Source organism: Tamandua tetradactyla, chromosome 17 (assembly GCF_023851605.1).
Source record: "Tamandua tetradactyla isolate mTamTet1 chromosome 17, mTamTet1.pri, whole genome shotgun sequence".
Taxonomy (NCBI): Eukaryota; Metazoa; Chordata; class Mammalia; order Pilosa; family Myrmecophagidae; genus Tamandua; species Tamandua tetradactyla.
In genome coordinates, this window is record NC_135343.1 from 8946675 (window position 1) to 8969733 (window position 23059).

General features: G+C 43.0%; 2 long non-coding RNA genes across 3 annotated transcripts in view; one reads left to right on the forward strand and one right to left on the reverse strand.

Moving 5' to 3' along the window:
• The window catches only part of LOC143660701 (uncharacterized), a 127281-nt gene that overhangs the window by 15298 nt on the left and 88924 nt on the right, over positions 1–23059 (reverse strand). For both annotated transcript variants that reach the window (XR_013164189.1, XR_013164188.1), the window contains exon 4: positions 4845–4999. This is a non-coding gene — a long non-coding RNA (uncharacterized LOC143660701). The remainder of the gene's footprint in view (positions 1–4844; positions 5000–23059) is intronic.
• Positions 6085–22082, forward strand: LOC143661487 (uncharacterized). Its single transcript, XR_013164630.1, has 3 exons — positions 6085–6372; positions 8897–8963; positions 21865–22082. It is a non-coding gene; the product is annotated as an uncharacterized LOC143661487 (long non-coding RNA).

The window sequence follows — 23059 nt, forward strand, 5'->3', positions numbered from 1 at the left end:
TCATCTCCAAAGCACCAGCTGATAGATTCTCTGCTTAATGGTGCTGCAGCATTCTCTGCTCTCTCTGAATCTCCTTCATTCTCCAAAATGTTTCCTCTTTTATAGGACTCCAGAAACTTATCAAGACCCACCCAAATGGGTGGAGACATGTCGTCACCTAATCCACTTTAACAACCACTCTTGATTAAATCACATCAATCAGGGAGATGATCTGATTACAGTTTCAAACATACAGTATTGAATAGGGATTATTCTACCTTTATGAAATGGGATTTTGATTGAAACATGGCTTTTCTAGGGTCCATATATACTTTCAAACCAGCACAGCCATATGCAAAAGTTAACTCAAAACAAATCAAAGACCTAAATCAAAGAACCAAAACTATAAAACCCCTAGAAGCAAACATAGGTGAGCATCTTCAGGATTTTTGTTAGGCAGGGGTTTCTTAGATTTTACACTAAAGCTATGAGCAAAGAAAGAAAAACAGGTAAATGGGACCTCATCAAAATTCATTTTTTTTGTATTATGAAAGTATAAAGACAATTTGCAGAATGGGAGAAAATATTCAGAAACCATGTATCCGATAATCATTTAATATCCAGGCTATATGAAGAAATCCTACAGCTCAAAGACAAACAACCCAATTATAAAATGGGCAAAAGACTTTAATGGACATTTCTCTAAAGAAGATAGGCAAATGGCAGTAAACACAGAAAAAGATGCTCAACGTCATTAGCCATCAAGGAAATGCAAGGCAAAACCATGACATACCATTTCACACCTTCACACCCACTAGAGTGGCACTATATATTTTTTTAATGGAAAATAACAAATACGGAGAGGAAATGGAGAAATAGGAACACTTGGTCACTGTTGGTGGGAATCATAAAATGGTGCAGCCATTTGACAGTGGCGATTCCTCAGAAAGCTAAGTACAGAATTACCACATGACCCAGCAATCCCATATCTGGGCATATACCCAAAAGAATCGAAGGCAGGGACTCGAAGAGATATCTGCACACCAATGTTTATAGCAGCCCATTAGCCCACCCACAGATGAATAGATAAACAAAATGTGATATGGACATAAGGTGGAAGATTTTTCAGCCATCAAAAAGATGAGGTTCTGATACGTGCAAGAACATGGTTGAACCTTGAAGACAACGTGTCGAGTGATAGAAGCCAGACAGAAAAGGACAAATACTGTACGATCCCACCGATATAAAACAATTACTATATGCAAATTCATAGAGTCAGAAACTAGAATACAGATTACCAGGAGCCAGCGTGGGGGGAGGGAATGGGGAGTGAGTGCTGAGCTGGTTCACTGTTTCTGACTGGGTGATGGGAAGGTTTTGGGAATGGATGTGGTGGTAGCACAACAAGGCCAATACAATCAGCACCACTGAGTTGTATATTTGAATGTGGCTAAAAGGGACATTTTAAGTTGTACATATACCACCAGAATAAAAATTAAAATAGAAACCCATAGAACCACACAACACAAACAGCGAACGCTAATGTAAACCAAGGCCCATCAATAGTATAATTGTAATATTGTTTTATCGATTGCATCAAAAGTACCACACTAAATGCAAAATGTTAATAGGGAAAACTGGGGGAGAGGGGAGCATGGGAATTCTGTAATTGCTGAATGATTTTTCTGTAAGCCTACAACTTCTCTAATAAAAAACTAGCAATATATCCATGTTATTTAGAGTTAAATACTGAGTATTAGTCATCTGAATTGAGATCCATTACCTCTGAAAAAGGGAAAAAGAAGGTGAGGGGAACTGATAATTTTCTGAGCAAATCTGGTAGAATAGGTTGACTCAGTAAATTACAGTGTGTATTCACTTTGATAAAAATGCAAACAAAAAATTATTAAATAGTTTAGATGATTCTGCCTGCCATTCCACCTAAAAGGGGCACATCCAGGAGTGAAGTGAGACCAGAGATTCAGTTTTGCTTTCCCTTCCATTCCCACAGGCCTCTCATATTGGGATTTTCAAAGATGATATTGACAATGCTTGATTTCACCCTACATGTTGACTTAGGAACCTAAGTCTGCTTAATATATGTCTATTATATATGAGAAGGGCTTCCTGTCCTCAGTTTAAGGCTGTTCTATATGACAGCCAATTCCTTCCAACTCCAAGGTGCAGCATATACATAACCAAACCAACCGGAGTTACACAAATACATAGCCAAGGACCTGTGGAGATGCTGAGTGATTGGAGTAACTGAAGTCAAAGAGGGGTCCAGGAAGACTTCCTGGAGGAGGCAACCTGCAGTAACGCCATGCTTCATTCTGTGTACCATTAGCCTTATTGCTGCATTAAGTTAAAGGATGCCTGAACTGATGCTTTTTAATGTTTTCCTTTTTTCCATGAAGTTGAGTGGACAAAGCTACAGCTGAAGGAATTGATGCTTTCAACTCTCAGAATAGAGATACTATGTAATAGGAGAAGTATGTGACCCCTGTCTCGCCGAAATACCTCATAATAAAGAAGAATTCCAACAGCATCAGCCAAAATGCCAAATTGCAAGCAGCAAGTGGATAATTAATAGCCCTCAGGTTGTTTGATTTTCTTGGCTACCTCTTTCACTCATTTCTGCCAGTCTCACTGTCCCCAACCAGTGGAACTGCCACCTGGGGGGAGGGGGGTCTTCCTGGCAAGATAGAAGCAAACAGGAGATGAAGGGGAATATGCGACTTGAAGCAGTAGGCAGTTCTTTGGCAAAACAAATGTTTGCGATAACCTCATTCTCAGCTTTAACATATCTTGTGCCAAATTGCAAAATGCCAAGTGGAAGACAAGCACTAGCCTTCTCAAGGGCCTAGTCCAAGACTTCTTGGAAGTCAAGGGCTTCTCCAAGAGTCCTCATAAACTCCACCCAAACACAATTGCTCTCATCATCACCACCAGACTGCTCAGCGCCCCTCCCCAGGCCTGCAGGGGTGCTTGGGTTTCCTGTAGGCTGTGATCCAAGCTTCAAAGGACTCGCCAAAGAGCTGGCGTGCAGGGTGCTGACTTAGAATGCCCCTTCTTTAATTTAGACACCCCCATAAAATGGCAATTTTTGCATGAACAACATGAGAATCCAAAACATGATTTGGACTAAGCTTTGTTATGATGAGTGGCGCTCTTTGGGGAGGAATTTCAACAAGGCTACTGTTGAGGTGGGGAGACACTACGCATTCAAGTTACTAACATCTATCATGTTTTAAGGAAGAAAATATACCCAGTGAGGTATTACATTGGTAAGTTAGTTTGGATCTTCTGGGAAGCAGACACTGAGATGGTCATGGGGGTGTTAAGAGATTTATTGGGGGGTAACTCTCTGTGAAAAATAAAGGGAGAAGCAGCAGCACTGGGCAGAGAAAGTCTTAGATTATGATGCTGATCTGATTGATACTTGAAAGAAAGTGCAGGAGAAGCGAGGAGAGTGTCAGACTGCAGTCCAGATCCGACAAAACCTTAGCCCAACCCAATGAAGCTCTGAAACAAAGATTGCGCATCAGAGGCGCCTTGCATTGGACAGAAATGGCCAGGCCATATGGATCCCACCATGCTCAGTCATTGTCTGGGAGCGATAGAACAGGTTGAAATCAGCTTCAGTCTGGTGAGGGGAATCTGAGGCATAATAGGTGGAGGTTGACAGCTAACTGCATTTCACAGAGCTCAATATCAAATTCTTTCTTAAAGGAAGTTCTGAGCTGTATATCTCCATGACTGTCACAATGTGTACGACCATAAAGTAATAAGATGTAAAGGCACTCTATTCCTGCATTAAGCCAAGATTTAGTTTCTGTGGAGAGAGTATTGCAAAACATTGTCAAGAAGAGAATATCCTGAGCTGATTGAAATTTCACAATTTCACATTATGAACTAATTAATTTTTAATTCATCATCAATAACTGTTTATTGCTTTCTGTCATGCACCAGGCACTGTTCTTGGTATCTACCCAGGAGGAACTCACAAAAATAGAATCGAATACTCAAAACCACATATAATAAGGATAAATGGAAATGGTGTGAATTATTGCAAAAGGTCAGTGGAGGGTGAGACAAAAATAGGAAACAGTTTAGTCATTTGCTTCATCTTTGGAAAGGGGCCCTGCCAATCTACTTCAAACTATGCCATTTTAATATGATGTTGCTCAGGTTGCTTCCCAAATGGATGGGAATAGGGTGGTCACGTGGTTACAAGTAACCAGCTCTAGAGCAGAAAGTTCTCTGTCGAGGAGGAGGTCAAGGTCTCAGTTACTAAATTTAGACCACACTGGGATCCAGACCAATCCATTTTTAGAAGATGAAGCACCTCATCCCACACCAACAATGCAACTCAATTCCAGGGGCTCAGAAAGCCAAGCTTATTTTAGACACAGGCATGGAATGCCCATGGGCTCTTAGACAATTTTGCCACCTCACAAGGCTAGGAGATTATTTTGTCCCATTGGGATCCCTTTGGGACAAAAGAGTTCACAAGTTCAACCACCTTTGATGTGCATTCTTATCGGCACTGTGCATTATGGAAATGGAATGATATAAAAAACATGACCCCTGCTCTCAGGGAGCAGATAGTACTAGATCTGGAAAAAACAAACCACTAGTTCTCATGGAGTCTCCTTGGTTCCAAGACTGTGTCTGGGCTTGTCTGATAGCTTTGATCATGGTGATCTCAGGTGTGAGTCTACTTGTTGCCTGGGCCTTGGCTACCACCTGAACCCTACTGTCTCCAGACCACCTAATGTTCAATCTATGGCTTTGCCATTACACTTATCCCCATAGACTTCACACTGCAGGAACTTGACCCTGCCTGAAGCCATCATACCCACATGACTTGAGATCTGGAACACCCCATTATCCTGACAGGCATAGCCTGGGATCAACAGTTGTCCTTGGGCAATCCATATCAGTGGCCAATTATCTGTAGTAGCTCAAGAATCAGCGACGTTCTCTGAAGACCAGATATGCATGTCTTGACATGTTTCTATAACAAAAGGGAAAAATAGATTAACCCTATGTGAATTAATACAAAATGAACTTCCAACTGCAGAATGACTTGCATCTTAATGCAGAAAAAATACACGAAAACATATGATGTTTTATTCCTGAAGCTTGCCCTTTGTTTCTCTCTGCTTGAGTGGGGTAATTGAAATTCTGTTGTTCTCTTTATTCATTTTCTTTTTAACCAAGGCCTTTATATTTTGGCTACAAACCACCCCGTTGGTAAGAGAGGCTCTATTATGAACCACAGGCTCTGTCAAAAGTCAACCTCACATTCTTTTTCTAATTGTTGCCCCCTGACAGCTTGAGGAAAATAGTTTTGTTTTAATAGTGAAGTCAGAGGCATAAATCTCCAGAGATTAAGGCCCTATCAGCAATCCAGCATGCTCACATCATTGTGAGGACTCCTTCAAGTTCACTTTCTGGGAAGAAGTGGGGGATGGGGAGGGGCGGATTCCTTCCAAGAAATTCCAATTCTGGAGGAGAGCAGTGCCTCCGCCAGCCCCCAGCTCCATGCTGACCAGTGCTCTGGGATCATAATTTACAATCCAAACTGAAGCTTTTTTCCTTTACACTCCCTTTAAATCCCATCGTGTCAATTCCTTCTCCTCCCCTTCCCTGGCTTCTCTGTTTAGTTATTAGTGTGCTTTTAACCTACAGTCCACAGTGATGGGGAGACATAGTGTGGGCTTGAAGTTAGAAAGAGCCAGGCTCAAATCCTTCCTCCGCTGTTTGCTAGCTGGGTCACCTCTGTCTTGTCTCTCAGCCTTTGTTTCTACAGCTGTGACACAAGAATAATAACTTCTCAGGCTATCAAGAGAACCAAATGGCATATATATATATATATATATATATATATATATATATATATACACACACACACATATATAGAAAGTGTGTGGTACACACTATATAGAATCAAAATGATGCTTATGTATTCAATTTGCTTTTTAACAGGTAATGCCTGCACTAAGAAGCATCATATACTGTGTCTCTTCCTCCATCAAATATTTGACACATTTTTGATTTGGTGATGAAGAGTTATTGACTCCTGCTTTCCAGGTTCAGCCTTCCAATCTTGCTTCCCTGCACCCCAGCCCAACTTACACCATCTTAAGATCTGTCAAGAAATTTACCTGTGTCTGCCTATTGACTGTAGGGGATAAGAATCACCCCCTTCTTTTCCTCTCCCCCTCCCCACTTCCTCAAAGAGCACCCCGAATGTGGGCAGTGAGTTCAACGAGTCTTCAAGGAAGGCGCGTGTCTTGTTCTCAGATTTGTACTCATTCAAAGAGAGAAAGTCAAGCAACGTGGGCCAGGTCTGGCTCTCTCTCTCTCCCTTACACTGGACAGAAGGTGAGACCTCACACCCAGACCCTCGGAGTGTGTCCAAGAGGCTGTGCCCTTTCTTCCTAACTGTCCTTGCTTCCTCCTGCCTTCCTCCCAGACTTGGCTTTTCACCTCTTTGAACCCTTGGTGGCTCTACTTTCCGCATTTCCTCCAGGGAGTTCCTTCCATCCGACGGGAATGACTCGGCTCCAGGCTCTAAGGCCCCTCCGGTGACGGGCAGCATTGGCTGTGCCATGCATTCTCAGAAGCATTTGGCTCTGGCTTTCCTCCCCAGCCAGGGTCCTGCAGGCTCCTAGGAAGGAAGGGAGAAGTGTGGTTCTGGTCTCATGGGTGAGGAAAAGGTGAGGGGGCTTCCACTCTGTGTCAAGATTTATTCCCCTAAATTTCTGAAATTCATCACACCTCGCTAATGGGATTAGTTTTCCTGCAAAGACTCACAGCTGGGCTCCATGACCCTTCTAGTAACATAACATGACTCCTCTACGCGAGAACCTAAAGCCCTGAACTGATTGTGCTGTCATAGAGGTTTCCCTTATTAGGTGAATATACATAGTGCCGTGTTCAGATGGTTTCTCCTTAAATACTAGATTTTCCCCACAGCTTCAGAGGTACAGGGAGGTATCAAGGGATTAAAAAAAAAAAAGAAAGCCTCAGTTTACCCTGCTATACTTATGCTCAACAAACCTAACTGACTACATTGTCTAAGGCAGCTAAATCGCAGCCCTGCCAGAAAGGAACATGGAGGTGAAGTTTCACGTTAGAGGACAGGGAAGAATGCTGCTAATTAATATTCTATAATTCCATGTGTCTAACAAAGAATTTCATGTATCTAACAAGAGTGCTTTATTACAATGGGATACCGGGCTGTTGAATGCAGTATTGTCTTGTCACTAATGGTTCCATATGGCGCTGTAGTTTTTCGTTTTTTACTCCTTGGCAACAGTCTTTATGGGCAGGGACTGTGTCTTCTTTCTTTTGTACCCCTTTGGGTCACTTCCCTTCAAAATACATTTTTTTAATTAAAAAAAATTTTATTAGAGAAGTTATGGGTTTACAGAACAATCATGCATAAAATAAAGGATTCCCCTACCCCACCCCACCACCAACACTTGCGCTGCTGCAGAAAATTTGTTACAACTGATAGCTCTTTTTCGTAATTCTACTGTTTTTTAACAGTAGGTATAGTTGTTACAATTGACGAAAGATTATTAAAGTAATATTATTAACTATTGTTCATGGTTTACATAGGGGTATGTTTTCCCTATATTCCCAATCTATTATTTTTTTCATGCATATCTTTATTTTATTACTTATCTACCCATACACTGAATAAAGGGGGTTTTAGTCACAAGGTTTTTACAGCACATGGTCACAAGATAAAAGCTATATAGTTATACAATCATTATCAAAGACCAAGGCTAGTAGATTACAGTTCAACAAAACAGTTCAATAGGTATTTCCTTCTGACTATCCTAATACACTAGAAACCACAATATCTAAATAACGAGTTAGCAGTCATAATGATCAAAAAGGCGTTTTTTGAGAGCCTCCTACGCACCAGTGGATTGGAGCAGCATCTCTGAGGGCCACGTGACTGCCAAGCCCAAGGCCACTTTGTGCACAACACCTATAGCTTACCTGTCTTAGGTACACACAGCTCCACCACCCTGACTGCAGCTGCTTGGACCAGGACTCAGCACTAACCCCAAAGACTATAGGTTGGTCAGTGCCATATAAGTTGGTTTAGTGAGAGCGTTTTGCACCAAAAATGAATTCCACACAGGGTGGTGATGAACCAAAAGACCAGCTTCTTTCTTTAGGGGGATTTGAACAGCAGTTATAGAATCAGGTAATTGGTGGCAACTGGGTAAAGGGAAGTTGAGTCACTAAAATGGACTCAGATTTCTCAGGGAACAGCACTGCTGCTACTATTGAACCACTGACACTGCAGCCTGGTGACCCAAACCAGGACGCTTGCTAAAGGAGTCACCACGAGGCCTAGCAGGGCAGCTGTGGGTCCGGTTTGCCTTTTTCCTTCCTTTCCCAAGTATCGGTAGGACAAATACTCTTTAAAGGAGTTAATTGGAAGGTGTTTCTGTTTCTCGCATCCTGAAAGAAGCGAACTGACCCTATATACTCAGTGCTGGGAGATAAGGGTGAGCTCACAGCCTCTATTCAGAGAGATGGACTCCCAGGTAAAAATATCAGTAAGTGGAATGTATGAGTTTTCTATCGCTGCTGTAACAAATTTCTACAGACTTGATGTCTTAAACCAACCCCAATTTCTTCTCTTACAATTCTGAAGGCCAGAAGTCCCAAATCAGCTTCACTGGGAAAAAATCAAGGTGGCAACAGGCCAGCTCCTTCTGGAGTCTCTAGGGAAGAATCTGTTTTCATACTTTCTCTAGTTTCTGGAGGCCACCTGCATTCCTTGGCTTGTGAGCTCTTCCTCCCATCACGCCAAATTCCCTTCCATCATCACGTCTACTTCCAGCTGACTCTGACTACATGTGCCTCTCTCTCTTATTAGGCCCCTTGGGATTATGCACCTGGATAATCCAGTCAACTTCTCATCTCAAAGTCTTTCACTGGATCCCGTAAGTGAGTCCCTTTTTGCCCTATAAAGCAACACTCAGGGGCATTAGGACATGGACATCTTGGGTGGACTGTGGTTCTGTCTACCACACGGAACAAGTACAGGGAAGGATGCAATGTGGGAGGTGGGGGGCTGTGAGGGGCCATGTAAGGGGCAGCAGGACCAGGGCGGGGGAGGTCAAAGATACAGTAAGGCTCTCAACAAGTTCCCCATCTCTCTAGTTCATTCACCCACTCAGGATTTCAGGAGAGAAATGAGTGTCAAGACCCTGTCAAACCTGTAACTCAGGCTGCCAAAGCCCTGCTCCCCCATCCCCTCCCCTGCCCCCCCCCCCCATTCCATCCAGGCACATTGAGTTTACAACTTTCCCAAAAGGATGCTTAGAAATGGCCTCCCAGTCCCACTTCCTCCAAACAAGGGAGTGCGAGGCTACACGTTAGCAGTTGTGAAGGGAAGTAGGACTGCTGGTTGCTCAGAAATGATAGAGGTTGAGACAGGCAGAGGCACAGGTGCTATAGATTTGCAAACACCCAGGTGTGGGGCCCCTGTCTAGGGGTGAAGGGCTGTGGGTTTGATTTGAGTTATGTCAGAGGAAAACTATGTGACATTTATTTCCCAGATTTAGAAGAGATATTTGGAATAGAATAACTAGATAGTCATTAAAATTATTCCAGACACTGCGAAAGAATGGACACAGATGGTTCTGTTGGGAAGAGAGGCTTCATTCGCAGCAGGATGGGGAGGTTAACTAATAAGTAAGGGTGTTTGTAAACAAGATGCTCGGAAGAGGTGTGTAGTCCTTATTATCAGATATTGTCCTGATACAAAAATATTCTCTCGGTGCTTATGGAGAAAGTTTATTTTCCTTGTTATGCATCACTTATTCATTGAAAAATAAAAGTGTGTGTGTGTGTTCCCAACCAAAAATCAGAAGCAGGGACTCTGTTACCCAGGCTTCAGGGCTTAGGTACAGGGTTTCAGTGCCATGATGAATGGATGGCTGCATGGAGGCGTGGAAGACTCTGTCCTGCCTGCAGCTGCTAGCTCTGAACCTGAAGCCAGACAGAAGAAGCACTGAATTCACCGGAGTGGGAGAAGCCCCATTAAAAACCTCTGCAGTTCTGTTTTTTTTTTCTGCAGCCACTTTTTTTTTTGGCATGGCCAGTCTCTGGGAATCGAACCCGGGTGTCTGGCATGGCAGGTGAGGATTCTGCCGCTGAGCCACCGGTGCACCGCCCTGCAGCTACTTTTGATTTCTCTCTGCTGGTGTATTTGTTTTCTCCTGAGCCCTATTGCGGCAAGGCCATCTGTGACTTCTGCTTGGGGTGTTGGGAAGGTGGTTATCTTTCCCTTTCACACAGTAACTGAGTGTCATGCTGCCCTTCAGTGGCCTTCTCTATCTCTCTGCATCAATGTTAAGTGTATCTTGAAACTCACTGTGGAAGTCACATGGGCTGGTTTCACTGCGTTGCCCCACAAGACAGTACCTGGATTCTATTAGAAAAAGGTAGCTGACTTGAATGACTCAAAAGAAGCTGGTTCCTGAATAATGTTTAGCAATTTTTATTTATTTTGTACTTATTTTTTAAGCAGGCAGAAGACGTATTAGGTACACATCTGAGAGAACAGGTGGGCGCTCCTGTAACGGTAGAGGTGAACAAGGCAAGAGGCCGACAGTCTTTTATTTTGATAGCAATTCCTGCCTGAAGGGTATGTGGTAACAAAGTTGGCCTGTACAGTCCTCTCTTGGTTCTCCTCATTTTCTCTGGCTCAGCCCACCTGTCCAGCTTTTTGCCTCTGGCCTCACTTCCCATCGCAGTCTGTCCCAAAGCCAAATCCCGCGTCTCGTGGCTGCCCTCTTGCTCCAGGCAGGGTCACATCTCCTGTGACTTCGCTCACATCGCCCTCTCTCCGTATCTCCCCTTTATCCTCCTTCTTCCCCGTCAATCCTTGGAGGCTCATCTCCAAGAGATCCTCCCCTGGGAAGCTGTCACCAGCCATCCTCCCCACTCACCACCCTTAGCTGAGAAGTCCCTCCTGACATACTTCCACGATGATACTTCAGTGCCCCGACTGATTCGCGTCTGCTCTCCCGTCCAGGCTGTGAGCTCCTTGGAGGCAGGATCTTACCTTCTTTTCCCCAGGCACAGTGTCTGGAATGCAGCAGTGCCGGTTTGTTGAATGAAGTTCTCTCTGGCCCCTTTCTCCCCGCCTCCAAGTCATCTTCAGCTCCAATCCCTCCTTCTTCAGGTCTGGCTCTCTAGTCACCTCTGGCTCTCTAGTCACAGAGCGCCTCCCTCACTAGGGCACGTGTAGGGATCTGTTTAGATTAGAGAATTGATGGGGAAGCGCCTATGCAGTTTCAAGCTGAAATGAGAGAATTTGGCAACCCGGTCACTGCTGCTCCCTCCTCCTTAACTCACCTCAGCAAATAAAGTTAGCATGGCTGTTAACGGGCAGCCAACAGGGGTGCACGTCGCCTCATCTTCCATGTTCTTGATTAAGGAAAGTTCAGTAGAAAAGAACATGGTCTGCTTTTAAGCACATTTCTTTATCTTTTTTTAAGGGTAGAGAGCTCTTTTTGCAGGCTTAGCGTCATTGGAGGTGCAGTATAATTAACCCGAAAGTCCATAATCAGACATTGTATCTTCAAATAAATTCACACGGAGAAAGAAGGGTCTCTTGCCAAGGGATGAGTCTGAAGAAGTTCCACAGGGGAGATGAAAAGTAGAAAGCTCTGCCATGAACAAGGGCCAAACAGGGGCTGTGTGGCAATACTATAAAAAGGCCAAGCACATGAGTAGAGCGGCTCTATTGAATCTTACAGAAGCATCTTTCTAAGTTAACCATTTTGAAATACATTCAAATGTGAAGTAAAATATTCCAGGGTGGAAACTCTTATCTCTGAGAAGATTCTCCTTCTCTACAGTATACAGATTCTGGGCAGGCGCCTGGAGCTTTGGGTCCAAGGCAATGGACACGTACCACAGCAGCCACATGTATTCTGGACATCAAAGGGACATCAGTAGTCGCAGCCTGTTCCCCTCATTTCCAAAGACTTCAGAAGGACACTGGCACAGTGGAAAAAGGGCAGTCACACGGTGCTTCTGGCAGGCATACCAAGTAGATTTAGATGAGAAGCCACAGCAGTCTGACCTATAAAGACCTGAATTGTTATTTCCTGGCTCACTCTTATGTTCTCAGCTTAGGGTAGCAGTCACAGCCTGGAATAGGCATTCACCATTTGTGGAATCTCTCGAACCCCCCTCATTATCTTCTTTTTAAAAAAAAAACCGTTTTTATTGAGTTATAGTTCACCATGCATTTGACCTCTTTAAAGAATACAATTCAATGGGTTTTAATATTGTCATAGAGTTGTGCAACTTTCATCACAATTGATTTTAGAACATTTTCACCTTAAAAGGAGACCCCACTCATCTTAGCGCTTCCCTGTGGCCTCCACCCCAGCAAAAACAAAAATACAAACCATTCCTCTCAGCCTAGGCAATCATCAATCTTTTTGCCTGTATAGATTTTCCAATTCTGGACATTTCTCATAAATGGAATCATGCAATAGTTGTCCCTTTGTATCTGGCTTTTTTTCATTTAGCATCATGTTTGCAAGTTTCATCCATAATATAGCATCTATCAGAGCTTCAATCCCTTTTATGGCTGGGTAAGATTCCATTGTATGGATAGATCACACTTTATTTACCCATTCATTTGAATTGCTTCCACTTTTGGCTGTTGTGAATAATACTGCTATGAATATTCATGTACAAATTTTTGTGTGGATCCATGCTGTCATTTCTCTTGGGTATACACTTAAGAATGGACTTGCTGGGTCATACGGTAACTTTATGCCTAATCTTTTGAGGAACTGACAGACTTTTTTCCAAAGTGGCTACATCATATTACATTCCTACCAACAATGTATGACCATTCCAGTCTCTCCACATTCTCTCCGACACTTGATATTATTTGTCTTTTTAAAATTATAGCCATACTAGTGGGTAAGAAGTAGTATCTTACTGTGGTTTTGATTTGCATTTCCCTGATGGCTAACGATGTTAAGCATCTTTTCATGCATTCGTTGACCATCCGTATATCTTCTTTGGAATATTATCTATTCAGGACTTTTGCTTATTTTCAATTTTGTGGTTTGTCTTGTTGTTGTTCTTTGTGTATTCTATGTACAAGTCTCCTGTGATTTGTAAATATGATTTTTGATTATATGATTTGAAAATTGTTCTCCCTCTCTGTGGGTTGTCTTTTCACTTTCTAGATGCTATCCTTTGAAGCATAAAAATTTTTGTTTGATGATGACCACCTGTTTTAGTTGGTTAAAAGCTGCCAGAATGCAATATGGCAATGGCTTTTTGAAAAGGAAATTTATTCTTACAAGTTTATAGTTCTAAGACTATAGACAAATGTCCAAACTAAGGCATCCAGACAAAGATACCTTGATTCAAGAAAGGCCAAGGTCTGTCACATGGGGAGGCACATGGCTGGCACCTGCTGGTCTTTATTCCTGTTTCCATTGCTATCCGCTTCTCATGCCAGCTCTCTAAGCATCAGCGGGCCTTCACTCAGCTCTTCCAAGACATAACTCTGGGCTCTGGCTTGCTGAGCGTCTCTTGGGAAGGCACATGGTGACATCTGCTGGACTCTGCATCTCCAAATGTCTGTGTCTAGCCGTCTGCTCTCTCTGTCGGCACTCCAAGCATCTCCAGATGTCTGTGTCTATGTTGCTTCTGAAGTAAGTGTGTCATCTCCAAAATATCTCCCCTTTCAAAGGACTCCAGTAAATTAATCAAGACATACCTTGAATGGGCGGAATAACCACCCCCGGTTACCTTTTGGGAATATTCCTTATTATGAGTTGCACCTTCCCAAGGTAAAAGCTGGAAATCTGGTGCAACCAGACTCCCTTGCAATTCGGGTGGCCTGGATTCCACTGGTCAAAAGCTGGAAATCTGGCGCAACCAGACTCCCTTGCAATTCGGGCGGCCTGGATTCCACTGGTCAGACCCATCTACCTAAGCGATGGATTTGGAAATGAACACCTGGGAGACCTGGCTGCATACAGAGGAACTGAAATGGTGGAGAAAGCATATGAATCTTCAGGATTAGCACTTACAGGGATGCTGGGATCCAACCCAATTTTGTCACTTATGAAAGTAGCGGCAGCAAAGACTATTTGCCCAAGAAGCCCCCACGGTAGGATCAGGCATTGTTCCTGCATACCTCAGAGCCCATGCCTTGACCCTCCTGGAGTTTCTGTGATATACCTGACAACATTTCTCTTTCCTGCTTACACTAGCAGAGTAGATTCTGCTATTGGTCACTGAGAACCCTGACCAATAGACAGCCAGGTCTATGAGAAGAAAGGAATTCAGAGATTTCAGAAACTACAGGCCTAACTCCTTTAGCAAGAGCAAGCTGCTTTTAACTTTATAAAATGACAAAACACTTCCCCATAATTTACAGGTCATTAAACAATCCCTGATTTCTTATAATTCTCAAGAAAAACTCAAAATAGCCTGGTAAATACTTCTGACCAGCATGCTTTTCCCTGATAGTAGGTTTACACAAGTGGGATGGGTGTGACCAGTTTACCCACACACCTGGCTCGCTCTTTTTGTGGTCAGGGGCTGAGTTTGCAGGGTGGATGAGCTCATGGGCTGGAACAGAACAAGGCGCTGGCCACACGGGGACCAGTCATGAGCTCTGGTCTTATTGGTTTTGTGCTTAAGATGCCCTACGATAATCAGAAAATGCAAAGAAAAGTGGGAAGAAAGGAAGCAAACAAAACACAGAGAGGAAATTCTTCCCTACCTCTGCAGGAGAACGAACAACAGACCAGGGAAAAGGAAAGGCTAAAACCTAAAGCAGACAATGATGGTGATTAAATGCACAAATACAAGAAAGTTTATACATGAGGGAGAACAAATGAATGCCAACATCACAAGGTGTATGGAAAAAATACAATCAATCCAAACTCGAGTCTATAGTGAGCTGTAACATTGTAATATGCTTCCATTAATTGTAACAAAGGCAATATACCAAAGTTGAATGTCAATAATAGGGGGAGATAAGGGAGGGGTATGGGATTCTTGCTGTTTCTCCTTTTTATTCTTTTATTCCTCATTTTTCCTCCTTCTTTCTTTGTGGAAGAAATGGAAATATTCTCATATAGGTTGTAGTGGTGAATGCATAACTATGTGATTATACCAGGAGCCATTCATTGTTTACTTAGGATGGATTGCATGGTTTGTAAATAAAGCTGTTTAAAAATAAACAGAAAGCTACAAGTGATAGAGAAAATGTGGAGAGAGAGAGAGAGGTACCTATTCACTGTTGCTAGGGAAGTAGATGGTGCAGCCCCTCTGGAGGGCAGTGTGGTGGTTCCACAGAAGGCTAAGTATAAGTATATGATGTTGCAACCCCATTATTAGGTATAGAATTAGAAGAACTGAAAGCAGGACACAAAGGGACATTTGCACACTGGTGTTTATGGTGGCAGTTTTCATGATTTGTTATGGATGGAAGTGGCCTATATGTACAATTGACTGATGAACGGAAGGACGAACTATGCTGCAAACATACAGTGGAAGATTGAGTAGCTGTAAGAAGGAATGAAATTGTGAGGAATGCAACTAGGCGAATGAACCCTTAGGACATTATGTTGAGTGAAATAAGCCAGAAATGAAAAGACAAATATTTTAAGGCCTCACTAATAAAGACTAACTATAATGTGCAAACTCCGAGAATTGAATTTAAAAGCATAGGTTATCGGGCAGGCCACAGTGGCTCAGCAGGCAAGAATACTCGCCTGCCATGCCAGAGGACCCGGGTTCGATTCCCGGTGCCTGCCCATGTAAAAAAAAGTAAAAAAAAAAAAAAAGAAATGATCATGACAATGGATATACAACTATGTAATGAAATAAAAGAATGTTCATATTAAAAGCATAGGTTATCAAGGGATAGAATATGGGCAGAGATTGGGCAATCAATAATTAAGGAGTACAGAAGGTTCAATAAGACTTGTTGAAAAGGTTCCTAGACAGTAAGCTCTTAAAACAGCCACATCTATTCCTGAGTTTTAACATTTCTAATTATGAGAAGCTGAGCTTTTTGTGTATAACCTGGTCATTCCCTGGAACTTCAGGTATTTGTGTGATACTTGAGACTCAGAGATAGAGTTCTGCAGCTCTGAAAGTCAGCATTACCCCATACAGCAACTGTTAAAGAAGGTGAAAAAGTGACCAGACCTCAATTAGAGATATGAATGAAGCTGATCTCATTAAGACTAAGGTAAATCAGAATACGGGGTAAAGGATGATATTACCTGTATTTTAAAACTTCAACTCCTGTGTGAGTCCAAAAGAGATATCTATTTGGTACAAAATTTATATTTTCTGTAGCACACTATCTAATTTAACCTGTAGGGCCAGTTTATTCAAACAACATAACTACATACGATCTTGAATAAGGAATAAGATTTTGTTATTTTGTACAGGTTAATGCAATAATCCAATACATACCAGAGTAATTTGGGCAGAAAACTAAAAAAAAAATTTGCAAAGTCCCCTTGAGGGATTGGGGGAAAATGTGGAAATATTAAACTTCCCCACCTGGGGCAGATCTGATATCCTCTAAAAGGGATTCTGTTTAATAAGCCAAGCCCTTGATGTTAGGACTTTCCTTTATGAGATGTATTCCTGAAGTTCTAAGAAGCAGCTAAGCCTTCTGATAATCATGGCTAAGATTTACCCCCCAGAAAACTGCTTTTGTTGCTCAGATGTGGTCTCTCTCTCTCTAAGCCAACTCTGCATATAAACTCACTGCACTCCCCCCTCCATGGGACATGACTCCCAGGGGTGTAAATCTCCCTGGCACTGTGGGACAGAAATCCTGGGGACGAACATCACCCTGGCATCATGGGACTGAGAAAGCCTTCTTGACAAAAGGGGGGGGAAATGTAACAGAATAAAGTTTCAGTGGCTAAGAGATTTCAAATAGAGTTGAAAAGATCATTCTGGAGGTTATTCTTATGCAATATAGAGATATTTCTTTTTAGTTCCTAGTGTAATAGAATAGCTAGAAGGAAATACCTGAAACTGTTGAACTGTAATCCAGAGGCCTTGATTCTTGATGATGATTGTGTCACTACGTAACTTTTATGGTGTGACTGTGTGATTGTGAAAACCTTGTGTCTGACACTACCTTTATATAAGCAAATAAGTAAAAAAAAATAAAGACAAATAAATAATAAGGGGATGTTTCAGGTGTTCCTTTTCATTTTTTATTTTTGGGGTAATGAAAAAGTTAAAAAATTCATTGTGGTGATGAATGCACAATTATATGAGATGCTGTAGGCCATTGATTCTATTGTTTGGATGATTGTATGGTGTATGAATATATCTAAATGCATGAAAGAAAAGAAAACGATATATAAACTTGACCCAAAAGATTGTCTTCCTAAAAATTTCTTTTTAATTTAAATTAAAAAATTTAATTTTTTAATTAAAATTTTTTTTGAATGAATAGCTATAATGGTTCCTTAAGAAGTTGCTAGAGGGCGGGCCACGGTGGCTCTGCAGGCAGAGTTCTCGCCTGCCACACCGGAGACCCGGGTTCGATTCCCAGTGCCTGTCCATGCAAAAAAAAAAAAAAAAAAAAGAAGTTGCTAGGCCAATACCAAGTAGAATCGAGGATGAGAGTCTCTGTCTCCCTGGTTTAAGGCCCCTTCTGGATCCTTCAGCTGGGTCTCATGAAGTGCTAAGCAGAGCTCTGAGAGCCATGTCTCAGCCTTGCTCCGCTCCTCCAAATTCACCAATAATTGCCAAACACTCCTTTGATTCAATTAATTGGATCTTAAGGGAAGACACACTAATGTATGATAAAAAGTTAAAAAAGCAGGACTGGAAGGAAATTAAGAAAGTTGGTCTTTATTTTTCCAAACTCAAGGTCACCAATCTTACTCCAAACTTTAAATCTTTACAAGATCAAAGTCCTGCCAGTGGATGGAGCATATCAAACCATAGAGAAACGTTAGTTTTGGCAAAATGAGCAAAGCGAAGTGGGAAGAAAAGAAGCAAACAAAATACAGAAAGGAAATTCCACCTTGACTCTACTCACAGAAGTGTCGTTAAAAAACAACAATAACCCAGCGGTCTTGTTACATCATCAAAAAAATAATTAAAAGAAAAATATTCAGAATGGGCGACCTCTGCAACCTCTGCTCTTTTCAACACTCATTCTGAGGCTGAAAAGTTTTAGGAAATTTAATCTCTTTGGGAATTTATCAGAAGAGCCAAAGCCGTGCTCACAGTATCTGGGATTGCCATGGCTGGTTGTCTCTTTTAAGTTAAGAAAAACACTCCCTCTGCATAAGTGTGGATAATGCCAGTTGGACAAACCCCATTCCTGAAACACAGCAATTCATTACTATGGCCTTTTAACAAGGGAACCAGTTCCAACACTCCAGCAAAAGAGTAAATAAGTCATTCACCTGTATTAACCTAACAAAAACAACAAAAAATGTACGTCGAATCCTTCCCAACAGTTGTTGATTCCAAAGGCTTTAGAAATAAAACCACATAGGGGACTAAACAATAACATCTTTGCCACTTGCAAAGTTGAATGGAGTTTAAGAGCTCTTCTTTCCTTCATGCACGTGTGCCCGGCAATTTTTTTTTTAAATTTTCATTGATAAAACCAAACGACATACAAACATGAACATTCTTAGTATATGAACATTCCATACTTGGTGTGCAATCAATGGCTCACGACATCCCCACACGGTTATATATTCATCACCATGAATACCTCTTAGAATATTTGCATCACTCCAGAAAAAGAAAAAAGAAGAAACTCACACATACCGCATCCCCCACCCCTCCCTCCCATCCATCACTAGCAGTTCCCTCTACCCAATTGATTTTAACATTTGTCCCCCCTATTATTTATTCATCTCTAATCCATACTTCTCACTCATCTGTTCACACTGTAGATGAAAGGAGCATCAGACACAAGGTTTTCACAATCACACAGTCACATTGTGAAAGCCCTATCTTTATACAATCATCTTAAAGAAACATGCATACCTGGCAATTTTAAACATATGGGCATAGAGTAGAAAACCTCTACCTTCTCCCAGCTCAAATATATGTGGCCTCAAGAAGCTAGAATGCCAGGTAACGTGGGTTGTATAGTTCTTTCTGTTGGTGGAACTGATGTGAATAGGATGAATAATGGAAATTATGTTTCATGGTAAAAGCTCCAAAAATCTGCCCTCTGCAGCCAGTTTAAACCCAACTGCAGCATTTGGCCTGCACACAAAGAAAGAATTAAATCCAACTGCAACCTTTATTTAGGTACACCTGAATTTATGGCCCATTTCTCCACTTGTGCCATGCTCCATGGAACAGATCTGAGTATGCTTCCTTTTCATTGAGAGCAACTCAACTGCAGGCCACAAAATCAATAGGAGCCCTGTATTCAGCGAGGCTGCCAAGCGAGAGAACAAGGTGAGAAATGGTTCCTAAGTTATTAAAGGGAAATAGAGTAACACACACATACCCACCCATATGCAAGCGATGGAACCCACTTCCAGATAGGCTGCCAGAGAAGCTTATTATTAGCCAAAATAGCACAGAAACTGATTAGTTGTCATGAACATGATAAAGATGACTCCTGCAAATGGTGAGGGATGAGCAAGATGAGCGAGGTCTGAGGGTATCATTGTGGACAGCCATTCCCATCCCTGGCTGAGATTTGAGTGACTCGGCGAGCCATTCATGAATACAGACATTGACATATCTTTTTGTCCTCTGAGGAGGGGTAAGGAAAGAGTTGAAAATCAAACCTGCAAGAGGGGAAAGAAAGATTCCTGTGCCACGGGCACTGTGTCCTCAGCCATCAGTACTTCCCTGTCGTGACAAGTGTTCTGCAGCAGCCCTGGACTGAGCTGGGCTCGTGCAGGCGTTTGGGTTCCTGGACCCCTAATGGGAAGAGCTGGTATCTCTTGAAGAAGCTTAAGCTGGACTGATACTGGACTTCTGGTTACTACCAGAAAGGGGGTTTTCTGGCATTTCACTCTAAGGACTGAGGAAAACAAGCTACTTCAGTGAAAAACCTGTCTCATAATGTGTTCCAAAACTGGAAATCAACTGAATGTTAGCAGGCAAATGGATAGACTAATTGTAGTGAATCCATGCCATGGAATATTACTCAGCAATATAAAAGGAATGAATGATAATGATAAATGCAACAGCATGAATAAATCTCAAAATAATTATACTGAGTAAAAGAAGCCAGCCCCAAAGAGATTGCACTGTACGATTCCATTCATATAAGACTCTAGAAAATGCAAACCAACCTCTAATGGCAGAAAGGCAGGTCAGTGGCTGGCTAGGGATGGAGCTGTGGGGCAGGGATGGGTAAGAGAAAGAGTTAACAGAAGAAAATTTTGGAGGTGATGGATATTGATCATGGAGATAATTTCATGGGTTTATACATATGTCAAAACTTAACAAATTGTACATGTTGAATATGCATAGTCCAATGTACATCAACACTGCAATAAAGCTGCAAAAAATAGATAATACAGACAAGGTACTTTGCACTGTGGTTGGCACAGTTCTGTGATCAGTAAACAGGAGATATTTTATCATTTTCACACTTGGCCCCACTCTCACTGTATTAGTTAGGGTTCTCTAGAGAAACAGAATCCACAGGAAACACTTGAAATACAAAGTTTATAAAAGTGTCTCATGTAACCGTGGGGATGCAGAGTCCAAAATCTGCAGGGCAGGCTGTGAAGGCGACAATTCCGATGGAGGGTCTGGACGAACTCCACAGGAGAGGCTTGCTGGCCAAAGCAGGAAGAGAGCCTGTCTCTTCTGAATCCTCCTTAAAAGGCTTCCCGTGATTAGATTAAGCATTGCTCAGAGAAGACACTCCCTTTTGGCTGATTACAAATGGAATCAGCTGAGGAAGCAGCTGACGTGATCATGATTTAATTCTATGAAATGTCCTCATCACAACAGACAGGCCAGCACTTGCCCAACCAGACAAACAGGTACCACCACCTGGCCAAGTTGACACATGAACCTGACCATGACACTCACCCACTTTAATAATAACAGAAGCTACAAACATGGAAATTCTGTGATGTATCCAAATGGACTCCTTCTAAAGGCTGAGGGAAACTCATTGGGCAACAGAATGAGAGCCAGTAGGGAAGGAGACTCAGAAATTCATTTGGGATCCCCTTCCACACAACAGACACTTCCTGGAAAGCCTGTTGTAATGTCAGTATTATTGAAAAAGAATCTGTGAACTATATTTCTGATAATGCCTGTGAGTCTGAGAGCATGTGTGGGCTTGTTCTCTTGCCTTGTCTAGACTGAAGAATTGGTTCAGACCAGTCGTGTCTGCTCCTCTCACCAGAAAGAGCCTCTTGGTCTCCTGGAGGTTGTGGATGCCCAGCCCTCCCAGAGGGGCCTCCTGCTGTGTCCCTGCCCTGGGCTCTGGGCTGGGTTAGGACTGGGATTAGCCCGCGGGTCCACCCTCGCCCACAGCCTCAGGTCATCTCTGCTGAGTTCCACAAGCGTTTCTTTCAGCGGAATCGCCCTCCTCACCCTCAAATGTTCAAACCTTCACTCTCCCCTGGCCATCCTGTCCTTCCTCAACTGTGAAGCAGGTGTCCACCCTGGGGTGAGTTTGAGGGGCCCCAGGGAGACAGGCCTCCTTGACCTGACCGATTTCCCCACTGCATCCCCAAATCTTGAGCCATGATCTTTATTAAAAATCATTATTTTTTTAAAGACACAAACATGCCTTGGAGGGCTAAATCATGAGTAAATTCTTTTCGTTCTTTTTTCTTTTTTCAGAGAGGAGAGAAAAGAGAAGAATGATGCTCGAGATCAGATGGTGAAGATAAAACACGGAGAAGGAGAGATCCTTCTGGGAGATAAATCTCACTCACTTCCCGCTGCCTTTGTGTCCCCCTCAAGGGGCCAGTATTAATAGTCTTTGCCTTTGTGTCAGCAAAACGCAGGGAAGATGTCTCAGCCTGCTCTGCTCTCACACTTTTTAAATAAATCGTGAATGGCCTGGCTAAAAAGGGAAATTCGAGCTGCTGTTTTAATCAGGTGAAAGCTAATTTGACACATCACTGATTTGGCATTTTCTGATTTGCTTGGCCTCTGAATTCAGCCTCTCGATTACCGGGCAAACAAAGTTTGGTTTTTCTGTTTTTCTTTGTTTTCTAAATCTGCGTCTGCCTTGCAATCACCCAGGAGCTGTCATGTTTGAGTTGTCTCCTACAGAAGAGTCACACAACTGATAAGCGGGGGTTGGCTGTCCACACAGGAGCCCAAAGGGTCCCAGAGCCCTGGGCTGAGCTCGGAGGGTCAGGGCAGCCCCGGCATGGCCCCCCACTGGCCCCACGCCCCTGCAGGCCGGGCTGCCGTGGTGGGGCCCCTGCCCGCCCCCCTCCTAGGCGACCCGGCCATCCGTGCACCCTCAGGACCCTCGGTATGGGGCATCTGCTGCCCTCGGGGAGTAACGCACCCTGGAAATGTCAGAAGAGGCCAAAGGCCAGGGAAGGAAGAGTGTCCAGGGGAGTTGACCCCAGGCTGATCTGGGCCCAGCGGGAAAGTCTGCAAACCCTGGGTTTATTCCACACTCCTTGAGCAGCTATTGTGTGAGGAACACTGTCATACACCCTGGGGAAACGGCAAGGGACAAGAAAGAAGGGCTTCGAGGGTGGTGGGAGATAGAGACGTGACCAACCCGACGATCAGATGCCCACCAGGCGGTCTCCCCACCGTGGCACCCCCTCTCCCCCCAGAGGCAGCCCCGCACCCCCCACCCCAGCCTGCGGCTTCGCTTTCTGACCCGGCGTGGGATCTCATCTCTGTTCTTTGAGAGCCAAGTCCATGTGCCGGCCAAAGCCCTTTCTTTCTCCCACCCTCATTCCTTCAGTGACTTAAAACCACTTGTTGACAGAAGAAGAGAAATCTGCTGACTGGGCACTCACAGATTCTGTGATCTTTTGGCAAGGATGTTTGCTTTTAAAAGAGG